General features: G+C 43.4%; 1 protein-coding gene across 2 annotated transcripts in view; it reads left to right on the top strand.

Moving 5' to 3' along the window:
- Window positions 1-19,121, top strand: part of DCLK1 (doublecortin like kinase 1) — a 625,924-nt gene that overhangs the window by 554,672 nt on the left and 52,131 nt on the right. The gene's annotated exons all lie outside the window — the stretch shown is intronic.

Raw genomic sequence — 19,121 nt, 5'->3', positions numbered from 1 at the left:
GTCTGGTGGGGATTGGCTCACAGGTTTATATTTTAGCTTTTGAATGTAGCTGGGTGGCTGTAGGTGTTTTGTTGGGTGCATTAAGGTGTTATGGTTCATAGTGAGAGAGAGAAGGCTGAGGGAATGGTTGGTTTGCCTCCTTTGGCTCTTCCCAGCAACAGGTGCAGCAGTTCTCCCTGGGGTTGTAGATCTGTCTTTGCAGCTAGATCCTAGTAGGGTGGGTTTGTTTAGTTAGTATTCTTTTTTTTATCAGGAAAACAAACAAAACCAGGAGTAAAATTAGGAAGGAATTTTATTGATTTTTGCCTTCTGTGCCCTATCTGGGGCTGTTTAACTCAACTACTGCAGGACTATACAGATCAGGAGGCAGAATCATTCACAGGATGAGAAGGGTGTAGGAGAGGCAGCACTCTAAAGAGGGCATTGCTAGCCAGATTGCCAGTAAGACATTGTCCAGCATGGCTGAGGATCGGTGGTTGAGCAGAATGGAGGTAGGCAGGTTATATGAGTAAGTTGGAACTTGCGGGCTTGTATAGCAAAGATAAATGCACTTGTTAGAAGTTTTGCAGGAGTTGATTATCAATGATTTGAAGCAAACCTTGTCCAGCCATTGTAGCAGCAGGTTTCAGTTATTTATTTATATATATATTTTTTTCTTTTGGGGGGGGGGGGGGGGTTCCCCAGGGCAAATTTCCTTGTATCTGCAAGCCGATTTGCAGTTTTTGTTCAAAGTAGGATATGGGAACTTGATCTGCTTGCCATCATCCAGTGGGGGGTTGGGGGAAGCATGGTATCTATATTGTACTGGCTCAGGTAATTATTGAGGACTTTAACTCTCCCCCACCACACACACACACACACACACAGCAGTGGCCTCAGATGAAGCATTTATTTTGTGTTTTCCTGGGGAGGGGTAGAGATGTTGGGTCACCGACCTCTGATACATATGTTTCCGAGTATAGTGACGGACCCAAGGTCACAAAAGAGCCACAATGGGATATGAACCCAGGTCCTCCAGTTTGTCATACATGAGACCAGCTATACTGGGTGGTTGAAAGGTGTATTTTAAACAGAGATCTGTCTTTGTTGCAGCTAGAGTCTTGTAGGGTGGGTTTGTTTAGCTAATGATTCACAGCAGATATGTTAATTTACTACTACTACTATTTAACATTTCTAAAGCGCTACTAGGGTTACGCAGCACTGTACAATTTAACATAGAAGAACAGTCCCTGCTCAAAGAAGCAGAGTTTTACCTGCTAAACAGTGGCATAATCAGGGGGCCTTGGGGTGCCTGCCTCCCCCCCCCCCCCCCCACACACACACACACACTTTGAGCTCAGGCCCCTTCCAAACCTGTTAAATGGCAGGCAGTGATGCCAAAGCTTTGCCAGCCATAGAAACTCACTGTCTGAGCCGCTTCCCTCTTGCCTGAACTGAACTTGCTTGGGGAGTCCCAGCTTTGGTGGCCAGAGGCATGCCAATGACTTTCTCTGTACTGCAGCAGCACAAGGAGGAGGGGAGCAGCTCATGCAGAGAATTTCTTTGACTGGCAGGACTTCGGTATCCCTGCCAGCAAAGGTAATATATTTTTAATGTGCAGGGGGGGCGGAGAAAATGTGGTGTCCCCCCACCCACTTCACCCCTTGAACCTCCCCCCAAAAATGAAGGGCTGGCTGCACCCCTGCTGCTAAATAGGCTTTTATAAAACTACTCGCCTTACATGCATTCAGCCTGTATCTGTGTGACTTTACTAACTGCCCGAGGAGGTCATCTGATGATGAGATTTGAATGGGGTTTGCTCTTAGCATAGTTTTTAAAATTCAGAAGTATGTATGTTATTTTTTTTTTACTGTGAGCATTTTTTATTTTTTTATTTGTTTGAATGTAGCTCATGTGTTTCACCTAGTAACTCAAGACAAGTTGCATTCAAGTACATCAGATGTGAATTTTAACCCTGAAACATTATGTGCATCAAACTGCAGTTGTAAATATGTATGCATAATTTTCCATAGGTTATTTTCAAAGTAGAAGTACATGCATACTTTTATTTCGAAAATCCAGAAGGGTCTGCCTATTAAAAAGGGCACAGATACTTTTCACTAATGTAGTCAGTTTTAAAATTACTTCCAAAATATCAGTGCCCTATTTAAAAAAAAAAACTGTTATTAAAATACTAAAAATTAAAAAAAAGTGGTACCTGATTGTCACTGACCTTTGTGTTCACTGGGCAATAATTTAGCTACCACAGTTCCTATTGGACCTTTCCTGATATGTAGAGGGGCATAATCGAATGGGGACGACCATCTCTAAGGACGCCCATCTCTGAGGACGTCCCCACAAATGGGCGGGGCATCCGGTATTATCGAAACAAGATGGGCGTCCACCTTTTGATTTGATAGTACAGTCTCAACATTTAGGTCGACCTTAGAGATGGTCGACCTAAATGTTGAGATGGTCGTCCTTAGAAATGGACGACCTCAGTTTTCGCCGATAATGGAAACCAAGGACGCCCATCTCAAAAACGACCAAATCCAAGGAATTTGGTTGTGGGAGGAGCCAGAATTCATAGTGCACTGGTCCTCCTCACATGCCAGAACACCAACCGGGCACCCTAGGGGGCACTGCAGTGGACTTCACAAATTGCTCCCAGGTGCATAGCTCCAATACCTTCAGTGCTGAGCCCCCCAAAACCCACTCCCCACAACTGTACACCACTACCATAGCCCTTAGGGATGAAGGGGGGCACCTACATGTGGGTACAGTGGGTTTCGGGTGGGTTTTGGAGGGCTCACATTTACCATCACAAGTGTAACAAATGGGGGGGGGGGGAATGGGCCTGGGTCCGCCTGTCTGAAGTGCACTGCACCCACTAAAAACTGCTCCAGGGACCTGCATACTGCTGTGATGGAACTGGGTATGACATTTGAGGCTGACATAGAGGCTGGCAAAAAATGTTTAAAAAAAATTTTTTTGCGGTGAGAGGGGGTTGGTGACCACTGGGGGAGTAAGGGGAGGTCATCCCCGATTCCCTTCGGTGGTCATCTGGTCAGTTCGGGCACCTTTTTCAAGGCTTGGTCGTGAAAAAAAAGGGACCAAGTAAAGTCGACCAAATGCTCATCAGGGACGCCCTTCTTTTTTCCAGTATCAGCTGAGGACGCCCATCTCTTAACCATGCCCCCGTCCCGCCTTCGCTACACTGCCGACACGCCCCCCCTGAACTTTGGTCGTCCCCGCGACGGAAAGCAGTTGAGAACACCCAAAATTGGCTTTCGATTATGCCGATTTGGGCGACCCTGAGAGAAGGACGCCCATCTCCCGATTTGTGTCGAAAGATGGGCGCCCTTCTCTTTCGATTATTATTATTATTAGCATTTGTATAGCGCTACCAGACGCACGTAGCACTGAACACCTGATACAAAGAGACAGTCCCTGCTCAAAAGAGCTTACAATCTTGCCCCTGATAGTAAGCTTTATACACATTAACACCTCCTGTGTACTAAGACATGCTAGTGGCTGCCATGCACTAATAATGACACAGCCCTTTCACTTTGAATGTTGGCATTGCTGTGTGGGTTAGTAAATAGGGGGGTAAATATTGTTGGCATTTATCAACACATTACATCTATGTGATTCATTAATATATCTGGTCATCCCAATCTGTCTGCATTTGCATGAGGAACTCTCCCAGGCACGTTGGGGTAAAATAGGTGCTATGTCCTCCAAAACAAAACTGTTGAGGTGGTAAAAATTACGATGTGGTAACTTATACCATCTCAGAAATTCCATATGGTGTATCCTCTGTATTTCTGTGTGGTACTAAGATTAAACTCTGATGTCACAGTTGTTTTTTTTTTTAAACCTTCAGATCTTCCATGTCTACGCAATTCCCTTTTTATAAAAGAAAAATAGCAGTCCCATTATGTTTGATTATAGGAAAATCCAACATGGTGGGTTGCACCCCTGTAAACCGCTCTTATCCAAGTTGTATAGACACATACTCATTTCACTCAGGTTTTTTTTTCCATGCTTGATCTTGGCTTTCCAGTGCAGGATAAAATTCATCACCCAGGTTCATAGCCGTAGTGTGGTACACAGGTGTGGGCTTTTGGTGCAGCAAAAGTGTATAGTCTCGAAATCTGCCAAATGTTGTAGGTTTTTTAAAATTCCATGCTGTGCCTTAAAGAATAGTTTCTATGAGATAAAAATGCCTGGAAACAACTGTCCCTCATGCTTCTGGTAAATTCTCAGCTTTCTGTGTCATCCGCTCATGCACAGTGTTAATTCACACATGGGTTTTTTTGTCTCCAGTAATCCTGTTATAGTTATTGCATTAACAAAGCATCTCAGACCATGTGTACCCACTGCTCATACCAAATAGAGGTGCATTGTGAATGACCGAGCTCCTTTTCTGATGGATTGCCAGCACGCTTGTTCCTGAGAGATACTGCTCAGCTTCTTAGTTACTTAAATGTGAGAAATGGCATATTCTTCCTCTCCCTGTCTTCTCAGTTCTTTTTCTTTTTTGACTGTGTCAGAGAAGCACTATAAACTGATTGCACAAAGTAGTTTATTCTGAAACGCACATGCAGTTCACCACTGCATTTGGGTGTCCTAGCAGATGAAGTGATGAGTGTAACTTTTGAGTCAGTTCAGCTAGATTTTCTGACATCCATAAAATTTGATTTTGCAAGTCAGTACTGCTCTCAATACTCAATCTTTGCATTTTTAGCGCAGGTTTTCTTGGCTACTCCAAAACTCAGCCTGATCAGTTCTGCTTCTAATGAGGTTTAGCCATCCCTTCTGGATTCAAAACTGTTGTTAGAATATTGTAAAGACCACTTCTGAAATTGTCAGATCAACTGCAAATGGATTGATTTTCTATTGTCCTTTTAGGCCATCCACAAGAACAGAACAGGAAATTATCAAACTTTTTCATTAAATTTTACTGAACGATAACATAATTAAATTTATGATAAACAATGCCTTGAATGCTTTGAATGCTAGAGCATCCAATAAATAAAATAAATCAATAAATGCTCTGCTGTCTCACTGGGTGTGATTAGCGTGCAACTTAAACCAGTTTGTAGAACATCACTATAAGAAGACTCAGAACTCTTCAACCAAAATGTTCTTTAATGCAGTACTCAAACAAGGAAAAATAATATACAGTACAGATATGCTGGGCATGAGTTTTGCCTTGCAAACTGGAAGTCTGTTCTCCACCAGCTGTCTCTCCATGCAAGAGAGAAGCTAGGCGTAATTCAACAGTGATGTTAATTATACTTTTACACTGGTAAAATCTAAGATAGTGTCACAGTAACTTGAATGGGGGTCATACAGCAAAATACAGCATAGGCAGTTTCAGTTCACAGAGGAGATATGCTGCAGACTAACTCTTGCAGACCCAGTAGGGAGAGAAAGGGGGCAACTAGCCCAGCATGTACAGAGAGCAAGGCAAGTCAAGAGAAAGAGTCCCATAAGACACAGGGAGCTGGACATGTGCTCTGGAAGAGCCTATTACAGGGAGCTACAGGATTACAGGGATTTGTAGTTCAAGGGCATGACCCAATTCCCTGCCTCCATGCAGTGGCAAATCTCCCCAACTAATACAGAGTTGAATAATTTCTCACTATTTTAACAGGCCCATCATATATAGTCACACTATGGAATATTTTATTACCAAAAGTAAACTACAGACCTGTAGGAAGCACCATTTTTTTTTGTTACATTTGTACCCTGCACTTTCCCCACTCATGGCAGGCTCAATGCGGTGGGCAATGGAGGGTTAAGTGACTTGACCAGAGTCACAAGGAGCTGCCTGTGCTGGGAATTGAACTCAGTTCCTCAGGACCAAAGTCCACCACCCTAACCACTAGGCCACTCCTCCACTCTAACCATAGACTAGCTATTTATATACCACATCCTGCTATTTGGTACTAATAGTGTGATTTTAACATTGGTGATATCAGAATCTATTGCCTACACCAAGTCATAACAATTCATCTTAACTGAACCCTGATATCTGAATTTGTTTAAAAATATTTATATATCACTTCACTGGTTCCTTACGTAGCTTCTCTCAAAGCTAGGGTTACCATATGGCTCCAGAAAAAGGAGGACGGATTGAGCCAGCCGGGTTTTACTTCCATTGCTTTCCATTGAAAGCAATGGAAGCAAAACCCAGCTGGCTCGATCAGGGCCGGTCTTAGCAAGTGCGGGGCCCTATGCAGACCAATTTGATGGGGCCCCACCCTAGCCCCGCCCCCTAGCTCCACCCCCTCCCTAGCTCCAGGGCCGGCCACCCTTCCCTCCAAGCTCCCAGACCGCTCTCTCCGAGCTCCAAGGCTCCCAGCTCCAGGGCCTCCCTCCCTCCCAGCTCCAAGGCCCCCCTCCCTCCCTCCCAGTCATTTTTTAACATCCCCCTCCAAAATCCAGTACTAGGTATGCCGAGAATACAAAACACTCAGGACCTATAGAGCAATTCTACCATACCATAAGCAGTCATTTCTACTAAATCACACAAAGAAAAGGAAAACATCTTAAAACACTACAGTGAGCACTAGAGCATCAATTCACCTATTGTAAAATGAAACCAGACAGAATAGTACAGATCGTCGTCGATCCTACACAGTCAATGCCAAGTGAAAGCCATGTCTTTTTCACAAACACAGATACACCCTAATCCACGATAGAATAAGTAATAATAAACTTTCTATTTAGACAAAAATTAAACTGAACTCCCAATGCCAGACTCTGCATACAATGCAACACCACAGAAACAGAAACTGTCCCCTAGTACTGTGCAAAATATAAAGACAGAAGATGTAAATTTGAAAAAAACTAACAAGTACCAATCACCACTTTACAAATTAACAAATAGAAATAAAACAAATATAAAAAATAAAATAATACCATTTTATTGGACTAATAGATTTAGCTTTCAGAGGCCAAAACATCCTTCCTCAGGTCAATATAGTATAGTACTGTTACAGTATCCTATCCTGACCTGAGGAAGGGGGTTTTGTTCTCCGAAAGTTAGACAAAATGTATTAAAATGTATTAAAATTAGTCCAATCAAAAGATTACCTTGTTTACATGTTCTATATTATAAACATTTATTAACACATCTACAATACTACTTTATCCTAAAGCAAAAAAATAAAAAATATATATTTTATTTACAGTTTGTTGTCTCAGGTTTCTCCTTTCCTCATCTTCTTTTCACTGTCTTCCTTCCATCCAGCATCTGTCTTCGGTCTCTCTCTGCCATCCAGTGTCTGCCCTCTCTGCTGTCACCTCCATCCAATGTCTGCCCTCTCTCCCTGCTCCTTCCATCCACATCTGCCCTCTATCTCTGCCCCTTCCATGATCCATCCACCATCTGCCCCTGTCTGCCTTCTTTCTCTCCCCCATCCATTCACTGTCTGCCCTTTCTATCCCTTCCATCCACTGTCTGCCCTTTCTCTCTGCTCCTTCAATCCACAATTTGCCCTCCCTCTGCCATCCATCCAGGGTTTGCCCTCCCTCTCGCTCCCCATCCAGGATATGCCCCTCTCTCTGCCCCTTTTTTCAGCCCCCAGTTCCAGCCCCACTATCCCACCAGTCCTGAGCTTCAGCCCCCCAGCCACTTCTCCCTGTCCCCTTTTCAGCCCCCAGTTTCAGCCTCCAGTCCCAGTACTAGCCCCCTTATCCCACCTACCCTCCTTTTCAGCCCCAGTTCCAGCCCCCTTCATTTACATGCCTTGTATTAGGGCCCCCTTTTCAGAACCATTCTCCCACCTGACCCACGCATGCCCCATTTTCCCACCAGCCCCAGGCCCCATATGACCCCTTCTCAGACCCCAGTGACAGTCCCCTTCTCCCATCCAAGAACCCAGTCCCCTCCCCACCCGTCCCCTTCAACCATCCAAGAACCCCCTCCCTGCCCCCTTCTCCCATCCATGATCCCCTCCCCATCCCCAGTCCCCTTCAACCATACAAGAACCCCCTCTCCACCCCTTCTCCCATCCGTGAATACCCCTCCCACCTCAGTCCCCTTATCCCATCCAAGAACCCCAGTCCCCTCCCCACCCATCCCCTTCTCCCATCCGTGACCCCCTCCCCAACCCCAGTCCCCTTCAACCATCCAATAACCCCCTCCCCACCCCCTTCTCCCATCCATGAATACCCCCCCACCTCAGTCCCCTTATCCCATTCAAGAACCCCAGTCCCCTCCCTACCTGTCCCCTTCAACCATCCAAGAACCCCCTCCCCACCCCTTCTCCCATCCGTGAACCCCCTCTCCACCTCCCCATTTGAGAACCCCCACCCTACCCTTCCCCCACCTGAAAACCCTCACCCTACCCTTCTCCCATCGGAGTCCCTCCCCCCCCCCCCCCGACCCACCTACAAGCTGAGCTCCATTCTGCCGCCCACCACCCTCACTGCCTTTAAAAAAACAATTTGGAAGCATCGGAGAGACAGTGACAGGCAGCGCCTCGCGTCTGCCCTGCTACTAAAAATCTCTTTGATGTTGTTCGGGCCTTCCCCACATTGAGTCCTGCCCGCCCTCGCGGTAATTGGAAGTTACCTCAGAGGAGGGCGGGACTCAATGTGGGAAGGCCCAATGACGTCAAACAGATTTTTGTAGCAGGGCGGGCAGACGCGAGGCGCTGCCTGTCACTGTCTTCGGCGCTTCCAAATTGCGTTTTTAAAGGCAGGAGACAGGAGCAGCGACTCGGAGCACCCCCCCCCCCACCCGCTGACATCGGGGGGGCGGACCGCCCCCACCACGCCGCCGTCGCGCATCGGATTCGTTGGGAGGGAGGACAGAAGGACGGACTGGAGCTCGGGCAGGCGGGGCGACCTGAGGCGCGCGCGGGGCCCCACTGAGCGCGGGGCCCTATGTGGCCGCCTCGGTCGCCTCGCCTTAAGACCGGCCCTGGGCTCGATTACTTCCTTTGAAAGCAATGGAATGTAAATACTAAAAAACAGCAAATTTCATAAGAGGGATAACTTTGCATAGGCCATTTAGGTAGTAAAAAGGATGTTTAGGTCCATACATTAAAAAAAAACTCCTCGTATTTTATAAAAAGGTTCTCTAAGAAGCCCTTATTATACTAAAGAGCACTGAGCAGTTAATGTCCACATTTGCGTGTGTTAACTGCTTCTGCACAAGCATGCCAACTGTTACCATAGTAAATCTAATAAGTCGGGTCATAATAACAAACTCAAACAGTTCAAACTCAACAGTGAACAATGTGCACTCCCATGCTAACCATGTAATTTACAACACAGCTGATCTATACAATACATGAGGCAGGTGAATCATAACTCTGTGTCGGTCATGTGGAAAGAGTCACCACTGAGGCCACACCTCATTTACATACTGTATAGATCAGCTGTGCTGCAAATTACATGGTTAGCATGGGAGTACACATTATTAACTGTTATCGTGGTAGCATACTGATTAGCATACACTAATTTGCATATATACACTGCAAGTTGTGTTAGCGGGTGGGAACTAGGTGGGATATAGGTGGAGAATGAACACGTTGGATACTGCCATCACTTGTGTGGTTAGCACAGATTCACTTATGCCCTGATACTGAAAAGTAAACGCGGGTGCTAGAGGCCATTAGCACTGAACTAACACCTGAATTTACCTGTGTAGAATATTCAGAGGCCTGGAGCGTGGGAAGAAACAAGTAGCATGCTAACATAGTCAAGCTCATGTTAATGAGGTCATTTTGTATTCCTCCACAGTGCTCAGATAACAGCGCCCAAAACAGAACTGCCTTACCAATGCAAAAAATAACGCCAGGACCGAGCATGCATTAGGGTGTTGAAAGAGAGGATTTCTCATGATTCTCATGTTTCTCATGATTCTTTCTGTGAAATCTGCCGGTTTTGATTGCTTTTGGAAGCAGAAGGAAGCCTGTGCAAGCCCTTAATCACTGGTCATGAGAAACAGCAGGCCCATGCGAAAGCACACATTGGCGTCCGTTTCCTGCGTCTAAATATTAGCATCCATTCTAAAAAAAAAACTTTAAAAATGCCGAAAGAGAAGCATACGTTGGCATCTGTTTCCTGCATCTAAATATAAGCATCCAAGCTAAAAATAATTTTAAATGCTTACATTTTGGCCACAGAAAACAGGCGCCAATGTGTGCATCATGTTCTGGTTTTACCAAGTGCATGCGCATAGGAGCCAAGTTTACTGCGGAACTCTTATGCGCATGCACCAAGCATAATCCTCCTATGCCAAAGCACAATCCTCCCACTGAACTCCCTAATTCTCAACGCAATGAGTGTGCCTATATTTATATCTCATTTGCATTGAGCATTAGGGTGTTGTCCTTCTGCGCTGTTCTGGCGTGTTTTTACAGCACTAGAGTTTTGAGCATCAGGGCCTTAGCGCCTCTTCAGTAGAAGGCTCTAACCCCTGGATTCTATATAGTGCGCTTAGATTTAGGCACCAAAATCGGTGCCGATTCTATAACACCGCTGGCACTGATTAGAATTTAGGCACACAACTCGCTAAGCATGTTCTGTAAAGATGTGTGCCAAACTTCTAATGCGTGCAAGCAAAAAGGGACGTGGTTATGGGCAGGGAAATGGGCGTTTCATGGGTGTTCCAAAATTTATGCTCCTAGTTATAGAATATGGCCCAATGCGCTTAAATCGATGCGCCAGGATTTACGCCATGTTTTAGTTGGTGTAAATGGATGCACGCAGATTTAGGCGCTGAAAGATCAACTAAGCTTATTCTATAATCAGCGCCTGAATCTAGGTGCACTGAGTTCAGCGCCAATTTTTTTAGGCTCTATATATAGAATCTCCTCCTAAGTGCATAGTTTTCAATGAGATAATTGTTGAGGACATGCTAAGCACGCTCTCAACAATTACCACACGGCCTTTGCACTTATCATGTTGTAATTTTTGCTGTTAAGGCACTTTCAGTGCTAAAACAATGCACATTAGTAAAAGACCCCCTAAATAAGTGGTTATTTATAAAATATATTTTGTACTTCAAAAAAAAGAAAAAAACAATGTATTTGTACACACATCAGAAGAAACCATTTTACAAAGGAAAACAATTAAACAAACAAACAAAAAAGCTGCATTACTTGGGGCCCTTTTACTAAGCTGCGGTGAAAGGGGCCCTGTGCTAGCGTCGGCGGCCGTTTTTGCTGCGTGCCAGGGCCCCTTTTACTGCAGCAGGTAAAAGGGCCAAAAAAAGAAATGGCCATGTGGTAAGTTTGCACTTGCTGCATGGCCATTTCAGGGGAAGCACTTACCGCCACCCACTGAGGTGATGGTAAAGGCTCCAGCTCTAACCCGGTGGTAATGTACCACCAGGTAACCCCTTGCCGAAATATTTTTAAAATATTTCTACTAACACCGGAAATGGCGCACGCAGGGGGTAGAACTACCTCCAGCACCTGCGTTGGGCTGGCGATATTTCCGGGTTGCCACAAAGTAACCCTTTAGTAAAAGCGCCCCTTGGGGCTTGTAAGTAGTGGATTTTGTGAAACTGCAAGTCCAAGGGGAGACAATTAAGGAGCTAACCCCTGAAACTCAAACTTTTGATATTTTGAGATGGTCTTAAACTCTTGAAAGGTTAACAATACCCCCTCCCCCCTCCAACCCCCCCCCCCCCCCCCCCCCCCCCACACACACACACACACATTTCCAAGCCCCGGATCCAAATAAGTAATTTACCAGGGATTATGCATTACAAGAAGCAGATGTGAATGCCAAAGTAGGAATTTTCTGTGGTATAAGAGCATTGTAGCTATAAAATACATATACACATACACTTTGAAGGATCCACACAAAACATGCCAAGAACCATGTCTTTCCTTCTGTGTGCTCCTGCTTCCACATATAAGCAGCACCTCTTATACATTTATGCCATTTTACACATCAAAATCACTTTTTGCAGGTGTAAATGGCACCTAATCCTTCTTTTAAATCACCTATATGAAACAGAAAGAAAAATATTATGGACCCAGCACAGGTTGTAATCAACCGAAAGCAGTGAAAAAGATACTTATCCAATCGACCACCTTCTCTGAAAATACCAGCAACCAAGAAACATTGTAATATACAATTAAAATTAAAATATATCCCATACCCCACAAGGAACTGATATCAACTCAGCATGCAATGTCTTGTAATGTCCTCAATCCCCACCTCCACTACTCCAGTTTTCCCAGAACCCCAAAACTTTGTAAGGGGTCAGACTTAGGGAAGATTTTATTTTCTTTCTGATCTATAGTTAATTGTCTTTGTGCCTAATTCATAGAGGCAGACTGTTGCAAAGCACAGCAAACAGCCATTGAAAATGCCCTAGCCCAATACCACACCTGCCACACCACCAGCAATGAGGGAACATTTAACAAAGCCCATGATTTGATCTAATCACCCTGCCTGGCACATTCCATTTGAGCATATTCATCAAGTAAGCTGGGCCATAACATCTTAAGAGCGTAAAGGTCATGGTAAGGAGCTTAAAATTTGCCGCACTATGAGAAGAAGCTAGAGCAAATGGTGACAAAAGAGGAAGGGCGCATTTCCATCCATAGTAATGAGTTCTTTAGTTTACTATGACCATGGAACTGAATGAAGGCAAATGTTAATGTTTTAAAGTAAGGAAATTGGATAGTTAAGATAATGCATATCCAGATTGAAAATTGAAGAAATATGTTTATTGGTTAACCATGGTACACATAACACGTCTCGTGGCAAACGTTGCTTCTGTTATAAATTCCTAGCTGGTTGCTTAAAGTAGTTTTCATATTTCCTGAAGCCGTTGGATATATATTTATACAGTATGAGAGCAATAGCTAAAGGCATGGTTCCACCTGCAGAAATCATTGCCAACTCTCTATATGGGTAAAAGTATGTTGACAACAGATTTACTTTTTCCCCTGTTAAGGTGTTCTCATGGGTAGAGTTAAACTGGGGAGGCTATGATTCAGGTGAAGTTTTAAATTCTCCAAACATTGAGGCTAATGTTATAAAGGAGTTTTCATGAATAAATGACCTTTTATAAAATTACCTTGTGGGTTTTGCATGACGAGTAATTTTACATGCATCGGATGTAGGCATATTTTGGGTAGAATTTGGAAAGAATTGTAATTTGCATTCTTTGTTTATGAAAAATGCATGAACATGAATAGTTTATAGGCTAACATTTATACCTGCTTCCCTTAACTTGGATAGCTATTCTTATCAGGTTGGTAGGATTTTTGTTATTATGCAATCTATTTTGTCACTTTGATGGGATGTTCAGTCAAATGTTTGTCTGCATCACTTTGGCACTAGGTTCATCACAGTTTTTATTCCAAGTTTTAATATATACTCTACCACTTTTAATTTTATATACAATATTATGTCACCGTCCACATTGATAATTATTCATCTTTAGGTAACGTCACATTGTATGTTTTTTTTCATATGTTGTAGCTTTATTTTGAGTCCTTCTTGTAATCATATACATTTGCATGTCTGTATATTCTATGGAAGCATGAAATGTTGCCTTTTTTTGTTCTGTCCTGCTTGTATATGCATTTTTATGTGGACTTGTACATGTTATAATTTTTAACAGACCCTGATGAAGGCTGTTGCCAAAACACAACCTGTGTCAGGTCTTTTAAAAAAGAACTGATGAATAATTTCATAAGCTTTGTGTATGATAAAAGCTTTCAAGGCAATACTATAAATAAACTCCACCGAGTTAGCACCAAATACTCACAGAATATTAGCACATACACGGATAATAGATGCAACTAATTGGCATATACCCATATATATGATAGTTGATATTTTGTAACATACATGGACATTTCTGTTCACAAATACGTTCAAGGGAGTGTACACATGGATACAGCATGGGTGAACAATAGGCAGGTTTACTAGATTTGTGCATAACTTATATAATAGTGTAAGTTATTCACTAATGTGGTGTCACAAATGCCATGGCATAAGTGTTTACTGCTACATAGTGGCACGTAATTCATGCCTTAGGCCCATATTCTATAATGGCACAGACCTGCTTACGTGCCTTTTTTGGAATACTGGTTTGCACCATCATTTCTAGTGCATGTTTCCTGACAGTCCATTAGGTGCCCTTTCCAGAATTGCTTCTTTTATTCTTATTAATAATGAAAAGGGATAGGCAATCTCTAATTGCCATGGACACAGTCCACTCAGGTTTCCAGGATATCCGTAATTAATATGCCTGCAATAGATTTGCATACAGTTCAGAAAGCGTGCATACAAATCTTTCTCATGCATATTCATTACAGCAACCCTGAATACCTAACCAGATTGGTGCCACAGGGACTGAAAGTTGCCTATCAATGTTCATGGATGAGGAGTTTCCAAAACTAATGGGCGATCACTGAAAATGAACCTTAATATTTTTATGCCATGTTTGACAGGCATTTTGTTAAACACAAAGTTGATTTAACTTGGCTGTTTCTGGTTTTTTTTTTCTGGTGTCAGATCTCTTCAGGTCTGTGGTTCTCAACCCAATCCTCTGGGCAAAACCCTCTACTGTATCTTTCAAGATGTCCATATTGAATGTGCATGTGATAGAGCTGCATTTATTAGTGGCAGTGCAAATATATCTATCTCATATCTCATTCATATAAATTAAACACTGATGATCTTGAAAATCTGACCAGCTGGGTGCGACTGAAGGACCAGATTGAGGACCACTAGCTTAGGTGCCATTAGTAGAGGGACACAAGGCACAAAACCTCATAAGCAAGCAGAGCCAGAGCTAAGCTTGGTACTTAAAATCATATCCACACTGACCAAAATTAATTAGCCAAAAAAAATCAGACCACTTACCTGGCCAAAATTAAAAATAGATATTGCCTTCTTTTCTTCCATATCTTGTTTTTCTCCATCTGACTTTACCTTAATCCTTCTCTTTTCATGCTTTTCTGATTTTTCCTATATCCCTCTTTCTTCAACCTATTGCCTTCCCCCTGCCTACTTTATCTGCTGTCTGGCCTTTCTTTCTGTTTTCTCCCCAGTCCAGCCTATCTTTGCACCTTTCTTTCTGCCCTGCAGTTGAGCTTGTCTGTCATCTTCTTCCCCCTTTCTTAAGTCTCTAACCCAGTCTAATTTCTTTTTTTTTCCATTTGCAGGCTGCTGCTTCCTTCCTCCTTTCTCCCAATCACTCCAATTTCTTTTCTTCTTTCTTCCTCCTTCCTAGATCTACTTCAAGAGGTCTAGCATAGGTATAGTTTGGGATGGGCATGGGGAGATAGCCCCATCCAAATGTTGTGGGTGTTAATGCTGAATTGTACTCCCCTCCCCTACACACACACACATACACACACTGTTAATGATTTAAAGGAAACAGAGAAAATGATGGCAGATAAAGAGCATATGGACTGTCTATTTTGCCCATCCATACCATCTACTAATCTGTACTATCCCTTCGCCTCCAGTAGAGATCCTCCATTCTTGTCCCATGCTTTCTTGAAGTCAGACACGGTCTTTGTCTCCACCACCTCTACCAGGAGGCCATTTAATGCATCTACCACCCTTTCTGTAAAGAAGTATTTCCTTAGATTACTTCTGAGTCTATCCCCTTCCACCTTAACCCTATGTGCCCTCATTCCAGAAATTCCCGAGACCCATCTGCTGTGCATTCATACCAGGGAAGTATTTAAGTATCTCTACTATATCTCTTCTCAAAGTGTACCTTTGTCCTCATACACTTTATAATGAAGACCACTGACTATTTTATTAGACACCTTCTGGACCGACACTTACTCTTTGGACCCCCCCCCCCCCCCAAAAAAAAAAAGTAAGAAGGCAAACTACACTGATAAGATCACGGGTCACATAGCAGCCACGTTCATCCTTTTCCATCATGGAGTTAAAGAAAATGATGTCAGATTCTTCTCCTCCATTGCCTCTGCCCCTGGGAGAAAACTCCTCAGCACTGTACAATATATAAGCTCCCAGATGGACCTGAATATGATGTGCACACCATCAAGCCCAGGAACTCTTTCATAGCACAGTGAGTGTCTTGGGAAGCCATCACTCTAGAGTTGACAGGTATCCTCCCCAACCCTGTCAAGTGATGACAGAGCCCAGAGTATAGTGCCATACTGAAAGCACTTATACTGCTGTAGGTGGGGCCACAATCAGGTTGAATTTCCTTCTCAACCATATATCTAGAGATCAGTGGCCACATCCTCTGCCTCCTTTAAATCAATCTTCATTTTCCTCACAGAGGCAACTCTTTGCCTCTTCCTGCTAGGCTTTGAATATTCTTCGATGTAGAGCCCTAAACCTAATATGGTTTTGGACTGGCTTTGATGAATGTGATGCAGCAACCAAAGAGTGATGCAGAGTAGCACTGGTATAACAACTCCATGAGTGGGTGCAGTGGAGTACAGGTGCAATATAATGTGCTGATATAGTTGTTAAAGTGGGGCAGTGGAGTGCTATTGTGCAACTATACAGATGCAAAGGAGTGCTGTTGCAGCAGATCCAGAATGATGAAGGTAACTGATTGCACCATGGGGACAGAAATAACATGCAGTTCCCTGCAACCTCTGTACACACTACTTCATTTTAATGTCTATATCTGTTTGCTGACATTTATGTCAAAATACATTAACACCAAAACACTGAATCCACAATTCACAAGCGAGACAAGATTACACAAAGTTGAGAGAAACAAAACACCCCCCCCCAATAAAAGTAACTTAAATGTTAAAACCTGGTGTACACACAATGGGGATCAAAGAAGGAGGGGCAGCTGTAGTGATAGTGTAATTTCTATCGCTCTCCCAACAGAATGCACTGCTGCTGCTGTTGCTGCAAATGCCGTGAGGACAGGGGAGAATTATTAGAAAATAGGCAGTCGAGGGCTGGCCTGATGGCGCAGTAGCAGTATCGTACATTTCTATGCCAGGATTTGGATTTGATTCCCAGGTTAGGCTTCTCCTTCCTAGGCTGGGGGGGGGGGGGGGGAGAGAGTAGGGGCAGTACTGCAGGAGAAAATGTGGGATTCTCAGTAGAGGTGTGCACGGGGACATAATCTGGTCCCCATCCCCAGTCAATTCTTTTCTGTCCCCACCCCATTCCCATTATATTGCTACTGTACCTTCACCTTCTTTCCCATCCCCATGTCCAACTTGTGTTTAAAAGATCTTGCAAATTCAAACAAAACATAAAATGCATCCTATAATTTTGTTAAAATTTAACACAAAACAATAGGCGTTACTTTGTTAAATATGCCAGAACATAATTCTCTTAAATATCATAGTCCATAATGTTCTCATAGTCCATCATTTCAAACTATGTAGAAAAAATAAACCATCTACATAGCCAGAGTTCAGTTACATTCTATGTTCTTCGAAGATTTTGGTGATGTGCTGGTGACAGAAGTTCCAAGTAGAGATGTGCATGGGGACATAATCTGGTCTCCATCCCTAGTCAATTCTTTTTCATTCCCACTTCATCCCCATCACATTACTACCATCCCCGTGGATTTTCCCACATCCCTGTCCCCGTGCACACCTCTAATTCTCAGCCTTTCCTCAATGGAGACACCTAGAGGTTAGACTTAGTGTCTATGGGCCCCTTTTACCATGCTGAGGCAAAACGGAGCCTGTGCTGGTGTCGGCATATGCTTTTCACGTGCGCCGAGGCCCCCTTTTACCGCAGCGGGTAAAGTCTCTACAGGAAATGGTTGTGTAAAGCACTTGCCACACGACCATTTTGAGGGGAGTCTTTACTGCCACCCATTGACTGGGCAATGATTACCACTAGGTACGCTCCGGCACTACAAAAATGAAAATATTTTGTAGCGCCTAATATGAAGGCGCTCTGGGGATGGGAAGTACCGCCGGGCTGCTATGGTAGCCCAGTGGTACTTCCTGTTTAGCGGGCAGTAAGCCCATGTTGGGCTTACCGCCGCTTAGTAAAAGGGGCCCTATGTTAGCTGAATTCTAGAGAGAGTTGCAGTTTGTGGTGTGTTATTGAACACTGTCATTGCAGCATCTAAGTTGTACTGGGAGGGGGCTGGAGAAAAAGGGGTTGAGGAAAACTTAACTGAATGAAGTGTCGTGGTTCTGTTGTTCAATAGAGGCTAGTTCTCAGTAGGCTAGAGGTCCAAAGGAACAGAAGGCAAACTGCCAAGTAAAAACAGAAAGAAAAATAAAGGAGGGCAGTTCTGTTATAGATGGTGTGGGCTTCGAGCACATGAAGCAGGAGGCCTGGTAGAGGATCCAGGTGTTGGGACGGAGAGCGAGTGATTCAGGAGGCTCCCAGAAAATCTGAGATACTTATGACAGTTACCACCGAGGTCCAAGGTGTGGTTTTCTCCTTCTTATTTGCTAAAAATCCAGAAATATATTTAGATACTGCTACTGTAATTAATGCATTTTGTTTATGAGGAATATCTGATAAACAGGCTCTGCATCGGCACAGGCACATTTTATTCCTTTTCTTGCAGGAATTTATTTTTTTGGAAGTTGGGGGGCTATGATTAGACTTTTTTTGGACTTAGAGCTAGATCATGTAGTCATCTGGGCACATTCAGTTTGGTGGCAGACTACTTATTTTGATTTCTGTAGTACACTCAGTGTCTGGGGGTAGAAGAGGGAAATTTATTACAGGTCCGTCTATTCTGCACATTCAGCAAATATCCAAGTTCTTTCAAGTGGTTCCAACATTTTTGGATTATTTCTGTTGAGAAAATGAGTCCAGGGCCCCATATTGTGATGTTTCTTAAGAATCAAGGGAACTTTAAATGGTAGAAAAGAAACTATGCTGAAACATTTCAGATTTTCAGCATACAGTGTTAGTGTGGTATGATTTCAGGTTTTTTTTTCCCCCTCAGTGTTCAGTCATTTCCTGCTCTGTTTCTTGACAGTGTTAAAACAGAAGGGGGTGATGGGAGGGACTAATTTGAACATTATGCTAGGGTTATACAAGGTCTTTGACTTAGCTAAACTAATAACCCTCAGTTTGAGACTCAGGAATTGTAGCATAAAAATAGACAGGAATAATATTCTCATGTCCAGTGGTCTGCTGATGATAATATAGAGTAAGCAGGAACTCACCTTTACTAATCTGATTCAAATCTGGTACTGTTC

This window comes from Microcaecilia unicolor, chromosome 4, assembly GCF_901765095.1.
Source record: "Microcaecilia unicolor chromosome 4, aMicUni1.1, whole genome shotgun sequence".
Taxonomy (NCBI): domain Eukaryota; kingdom Metazoa; phylum Chordata; class Amphibia; order Gymnophiona; family Siphonopidae; genus Microcaecilia; species Microcaecilia unicolor.
This window is presented reverse-complemented; position numbering and strand designations above follow the sequence as displayed.